General features: G+C 39.6%; 1 long non-coding RNA gene across 1 annotated transcript; it reads left to right on the top strand.

Moving 5' to 3' along the window:
- The first annotated feature begins 4,981 nt into the window (after positions 1-4,981).
- On the top strand, positions 4,982-5,412 carry LOC121529014. The gene is made up of 3 exons (XR_005993551.1): positions 4,982-5,177; positions 5,255-5,308; positions 5,389-5,412. It is a non-coding gene; the product is annotated as an uncharacterized LOC121529014 (long non-coding RNA).
- Positions 5,413-6,964: the final 1,552 nt, after the last annotated feature.

A 6,964-nucleotide genomic window follows, 5' to 3' on the forward strand; every position in this document is an offset into this window, starting at 1 on the left:
GGCTTCCTTATTCTGGCAAACAGCCCTGCCTTTGGTCACTGTGTTGGAGCCATTGATGGGTGTCAGGGTCAAGGCTCCACATGGCCCACATGCACTGCCTTAATAGGAAGCTCTTCTATTCTGTGCAGCTCCAGGCCATAAGTGCCAGTGCTGGCAAATTCCTGGACGTATTTGTCGGCTACGCTGGTTCAGTACATGATACCAGGGTGCTGAGAAACAGTCCAGTGTTTGCTAGCGGCTGTTACCCACCAGCTGGCTACTTTGTTGTTGGAGATGGTGGTTATCCATGCCTGGATGCGCCAGTGACCCTCATCACACCATACAGGGAACCTGTGAGAGGCAGAGTAGAAGCCCGTTTCAACACCCATCATGCCAAGGCTCGCTCAATAATTGAGAGAGCTTTTGGCATGATGAAGACAAGGTGGGGAAGGATCTTTATGAAAGCCCTAGAAGTGGACCACCAATGTTGTGGCAGTCTGTGCTGTGCTCCACAACGTTTTTATTACCGCTAGAGACATCCTGGAGCAGCCTGAAGATGAGGGGCCAGTGCCACCAACTCCACCTGTACGAGGAGATGAAAATGGAGGTCAGCATCGCAGGGACAGACTGGCAGCACAAGTGTCAGATCCCAACCAGTTTCCCATTCCCTTGCATGAGCATGATTATTTTATTGTGTAAAAGTCCTTTTGTTGTATTTGTTTTACTTTGTCAACCTTGGAAGGGATTTCCTTCTATTTTTGAGTTTCACATAAAAAATTATGAACTTGCCCATATCTTTAGTGTCTTATTTAGATCTCAAGTATGTAACATTCAATGAGAACTGTATAGAATCAACTCTCCTCCCCCTCCCTTCCTGGTCTTCTCTGTGTTTGGGCTCCGTAGCTCTGCCCCTCTTCTCACATACCTCCTCGCGAATGTGCATGTCCGCTGAATCAAATACTCCGCTCCGCTTTACACTGAAATCAATGGCTGAATTACGGGTTAGAAAACACTTCGTCTCAGCATGTACAAGTTCTACATAGTAATGCATTACGTGCTGTATTACATGGGTTTTTATCATGTTATAAAAAGAGAAATACAATAGTCTCTATTTATATTTATCTGAATTACACTGTAGTGCAGCAAAGCAGGGGTGTCAAGCTAATTTTGGGTGTCAGGCTAATAACGCCAGAAAGGGTTGCTGGATATGTCGGTGGTTGCTTTTATTGAAAAGAGTCAGTAGAGGGTTCTGAAAACTCACTATAGTGAAAAATCGCCAGGTTGGCCCCACTGCTACCTGCTGGACTTGCCTCGGCTGGACCCGCTGCGATGTGTCGTTCAGGAACAAGCTGGTTCTAAGAACTGACTCCCTTTCATGAATGAAAAGAGTTGTTTCAACAAATTAAAAGGCTGTAAGCAAACAAGAAAGTTTCATTCAGGTGTGGCACCAGGATTACAACTTTGGATGGGCCAGTTAATGTCAAACCCTTAAATTGTTCCCCTTCCTTATAGACAAATATATATATATATATATATATATATATATATATATATATATATATATATATATATATCTTTTGTTTATTTGACATCTGAGTCTTTAATTTACTGGCACTAGTAAAGCATACAGTTCTTATTGCCCAATGTAAAAATATAATTCTATTTATTTTCTATGCTGAAGACCCATAAATCAATCTTCAGAGGACTGCTCGTTGACTTCTATTTCAGAAAATTCTCTCTTATTGATGATTTAGATGATTTATTATTGGTTACTGATGCTGAAAGCAGAGCAAGAAAAGGAGAGAGAGCGAGAAAGGGAGAGAGAGAGAGTGAACAGGAAAAGAGACCCAAATGGCAGAGTCAGTTTGATCTTTGATCTGAAACTGTTTGATTTTTGCTTTTAAGAAAAAATAAAAATGTTCAGATCAGACATGAACATTCAGCCCGACCTTTTTCTTTCCTTTTTGGTTTTGTTGGTTTTTATCATGTCATGTAGAAACGTTGATTTATAATGAAAATTTCACATGACTCTCAGCAGGAGTAGTGTCAGTGGATGAGACTGATGAAGGAAAGGTGGTGTTAAATTGTTGAGATGTTTTCTGATTTGTACCTGTTGAGACTGGAGTCTCTCTCCTTCACCTGCAGCTCTCTCTCTCCCTCAGTCATTGTCAGCTGAAATTAATCTGAAGGAAGTTTTTTTAAAATTTTCTAAACCTCACATGAACTTGTTTAGACCTCACCTAAAGGACGTGGGGCATTCTTCAGGTACAGGAATCCTTTTGTGTCACCTTTGAGCCAAGATGTTTAAACACAAAGAGAAAAGTATAGTAAAGTTTAATGTATCCTTTCCCATGATGCCCTGCTGCTTTTGACAGGGAATGTGCCAAAAGGAAGAGGTGGCAGCAGATTTTATTAAATGAAACACTGATGGCACTAACTTTTAGTTACAATAGAAAACCTCTGCAAAGAATCAGAGGACATCAGCAGGTATTAGTTAGCAGGACCACCCCTGGCAAAAGAAACAAAAAAACACCCCAGAAACAGATTTGATGTCTGTTTTTTCTCATTATTGAACTTCAGCTCCTTAAACATCTTCTTGTATAACAGCAAACCAGATCACGACCCAAGAGTTAGCAGAACATATTGTTTTATTAAATCCACTATTTACAGGCCTTCTTTTTGCATCAGCATGGTCCTGCCTGAAGTTCTTAGGGATAGCACCACGAAACTCTGGCAAACTAAGGATATCATAACCTGTTTAACTTGTTTAACGTTGAGATATGCCCAAGTTTTAAAGAGCCCTCCTCTAATTCAAGGCTTCCTCTGATATGATGAGTTAAGGCACTTCATTGTGACAGCACAAATTAACACCTACAATCATTACAGATACTGAGATTCACGTTCAGGAGCAAAGGATGGGCATGAGGCCTAATCACTCTTACCTGTGACCTTCAAAATCTGATCCATTCACCCTTGAATCTGTGTGGGTGGTGAACAGTTCAAACGAAATCTCTCATATCACTATTGAGATATCCTGTTCAGACGTAAAAGATCAATAAGAGGCTCAATAAACTTTAGAGATGACCTTGCTATCTATGACGGCAAACCAGATCATGACCCAAGATTTAGGACAAAAAAAACTGTTGTAAAACATTCACTTTTAACAAGCCTCCTTCTCACATCAACCTGGTCCTGCCTTATTTAGATCCTGGTTTTGGCTTAGCAATGACAATGTCAAAGTAATATTTACTGACCTTATTTAAAAATCATTTATCGTCATTCATTTCTAAGTCATACAGAGGTGAAATTTTTTCCTGATCTCTGGGGAGTTTGTGCTTCATAGAAACTGCAGCACACCTCCATCAGCTCTCACAGACAGTAGGCTAATCTTTACTCTATTTGTGCCATGATATTACCATCCTCATCATTAGATGCTTAATACTATAAGGCCAGTTTGCCTGAAAAATGGGTGTTTTTCCCAAATAACTGCATATGAGCTCAGCGTGTCTGCATGCTGTCGTGATAGGCCAACAACACAAAAAAAAAGACATCACATGGCCCACCTGCTGTGTGATGCTGGCTACGCAGAGACAGACCCAAAATCAGACATGTTAACACAGCACCAGCAACTACAGCCGACAAAACAGAAAACAGTGATTTCTCAGTGAATGATCCTAACAGCGTGTGACACATCTCCAGTTTTATCTTCTTTAATATGAGCACAGAGGAGTGCTTTAAAAACAGCTTGCTATTATCAGTGATGGTGACTGTTTCAACTACTTTCAGTTTTTCCAGCTCTGTCACTTACTTTTATGAGCTCAGATGTGACTTCACCTGAGGCGAATTGTTGTCGTCAACAATTGTTCCAGTCAAACATGAGGATAATGCGTAGATTAGATCAAGAAAACATATTTCATGTGTGCATTCGTTTTCTGGTTTGTTTGTTTGTTTTTTTTTTTAACAAATTGTAACACGGTAGACAGCATGATCAGGGACATGCACAGACATTTTGGGGGGGCAGAGGCTCAAGTGAGAAAGAGGGCACTTCTCTTCATCTATTCATAAAAAATGTTTAAAAAAGTGAAATGTATCAGCCCACAACAGCACAACTGAAAGCTCTGAGATGATTGTAAACGAGTCGTCTTTGCTGCTGGCATCATCAATGGATGATCCTGTGAGAAGCTTTTGTTCAAATTTACAAAACCTTAGTGATTATATTGCACCTGTTAAAACTAAAATCATACAAAAACAAAAAGTCCCATGGAGGACTTCAGTGGCTGTCAGGCAGAGCGGCACTGGAGAAAAACAAAGCTTCAGGTTCGCTATGATATTTATAAGGATACACTGAAAACATTTAACAAAGAAATTAAATTAGCAAGACAATCCTACTTCTCCAAAATCATGAATGAAAACTAGGGTTGTCCCAATCAGCACTTTTGGCCTCCGATCCTGATCCAGTTCTTTAATACTGAATATCTGCCGACACCGAGTCCCGATCCAATATTCATAAATGCTTCTTAGAGTTTAGATTATATTAAACATATGAATCATACAGATTCAAAACAATTCCTGTTCAACTGTAGCAGCTTTATCAGAGACATAAACCAAAACACTAGCATTGCAATAAAACCCAAATATCAAATACAAGGCACTCTTGTTATGATAGTGCAATTTCTAAAGTGCAACTGGAGCTGCTACATCACGTTTTCCTCCCTCACTTTTATTTCTTTAGCCACTATAACTTTAAAATGAAGTGAAGGTTCTTGTTTAGGTACACCAGCATTCTTGATGACCTGCTTTACATGCTCTGCTGTTAGACCCGCAAAACTGGATGTTTGTTTCAGTTCACACCTACAGTTGAAACCAGACGTTTACATACACTGTTAAAAATCTCAAATCCTCAGTCCTACTGATACAATCATGGCAGAGCAGGGAGGAGGAGCCTCAGGAGGTTATTTAAGAGATGGGTGTGGTTATCGGCCTCCCTTTGTCCTTGAGCCTGCTCTGTCCATGCTGCCACAGCACTTAAGTAAGTTTGTTTGTTGAATTATTCCACTTTTTCCTTTGTTTACCAAATAAGTGCATCCTTTTAATTATGTTTGTCACTTTCACTTAAGTAGAAGTTTGTTTGACCACTGAAACCACAAAGAAGATCTAGAGACTTAGAATTGTTTGTCTACTTTAAAGGACACATATGAGTGAGTACATTTCCTACCTAAGTTTAGAAAGAATGATCTCATTTGACACAGTGCACTAATTTATGTTTGTTTAGCAGGAAGCTGAAGCAATTCCTCACTCCTTGTGTAACATATTGGATGCATAAATTAATGTAAGTTGATCCCTGTTAGCTTTAATTTTATTGTGATATGTGCGTGGCAATGTTTTGATTTGATATATCTGTTTGTACAGAAAATCATCCATCCATCCACCTATTCATCCATCCTTTCATCTTCATCTTCAATAAATGGTTAATCTGATTTCTGGATCCATGTGTTTAAATGTGCACCCCACCTAGAGGTTCGATGAGCTAGCATCAGTTGAAATTCAATTGGCCTCCACTAATTCAATTTAGTGACAGTTTTTACATACACTATATAAAAAGGCACATAAACTTTTTTTTTTCTCACCCTCTAACATTAAATCAGATTAAACTTTTCCTGTTTTTGGTCAATTAGGATTACCAAAATTATTTCTATTTTTCTAAATGCCAGAATAATGAGAAAAGGATATTTTTAGACAATTTTTATTACTTTCTTCAAAGTCAGAAGTTTACATACACTAAGATTACTATGCCTTTAAACAATTTGGGAAAGCCCAGATGATGATGTCATTTTCTTTGGAAGCCTCTGATAGGTTTATTGACAACATTTGAGTTAATTAGAGGCACACCTGTGGATGTATTTTAAGGCACACCTGAAACACACTGCTTCTTTTTGTAACATCATTGGAAAATCAAAAGAAATCAGCTAAGATATCAGGAAGAGAATTTTGGACTTGCACAAGTCTGGTTCATCCTTGGGTGTAATTTCCAGATGCCTGAAGGTGCCACGTTCATCTGTTCAAACAGTTATACGCAAGTATAAACACCATGGGAATGTCCAGCCATCATACCGCTCAGGAAGGAGACAGGTTCTGTGTCCAGAGATGAACGTGCTTTGGTCTGAAAAGTGCATCTCAACCCAAGAACAAAAGCAAAAGACCTTGTGAAGATGCTGGTTGAAGCTGGTAAGAGTGTGTCATTATCAACAGTCAAATGAGTCCTGTACCCACATGGGCTGAAAGGCCACTCTCCCAGGAAGAAGCCATTACTCCAAAAGAAACATAAAAAGCCAGATTTCAGTTTGTAAATGCACACAGGGACAAAGACCTTAATTTTTGGAGACATGTTCTGTGGTCTGACCAAACTAAAATTGAACTTTTTGGCCATAATGATCATTGTTACATTTAGAGAAAAAAGGGGGAAGTTTGCAAGCCTGAGAACACCATCCCAACTATGAAACATGGGGGTGGCAGCATCATGTTGTGGGGTTGTTTTGCTGCAGGAGGGACTGGTGCACTTCACAAAATAGATGGCATCATGAGGAAAGAACATTATGTGGAAATACTGAAGCAACATCTCAAGACATCAGCCAGGAAGTTAAAGCTTGGGCGCAAATGGGTTTTCCTAGTGGACAATGACCCTAAGCATACTGCCAAACTGGTTACAAAGTGGCTTAAGGATAACAAAGTCAATGTTTTGGAGTGGCCATCACAAAGCCCTGATCTCAATCCCATTGAAAATTTATGGGCAGAGCCGAATAGGCATGTGCGAGCAAGGCAGCCTACAAACTTGGCTCAGTTACACCAGTTCTTCCAGGAGGAATGGGCCAAAATTCCTGCAAACTATTGTGAGAAGCTCGTGGAAGCATATCCAAAACATTTGACCCAAGTCATACAGTTTAAAGGCAATGCTACCAAATACTAATGAAATGTATGTAAACTTCTG

Source organism: Cheilinus undulatus, linkage group 21, assembly GCF_018320785.1.
Source record: "Cheilinus undulatus linkage group 21, ASM1832078v1, whole genome shotgun sequence".
Classification (NCBI taxonomy): Eukaryota; Metazoa; Chordata; class Actinopteri; order Labriformes; family Labridae; genus Cheilinus; species Cheilinus undulatus.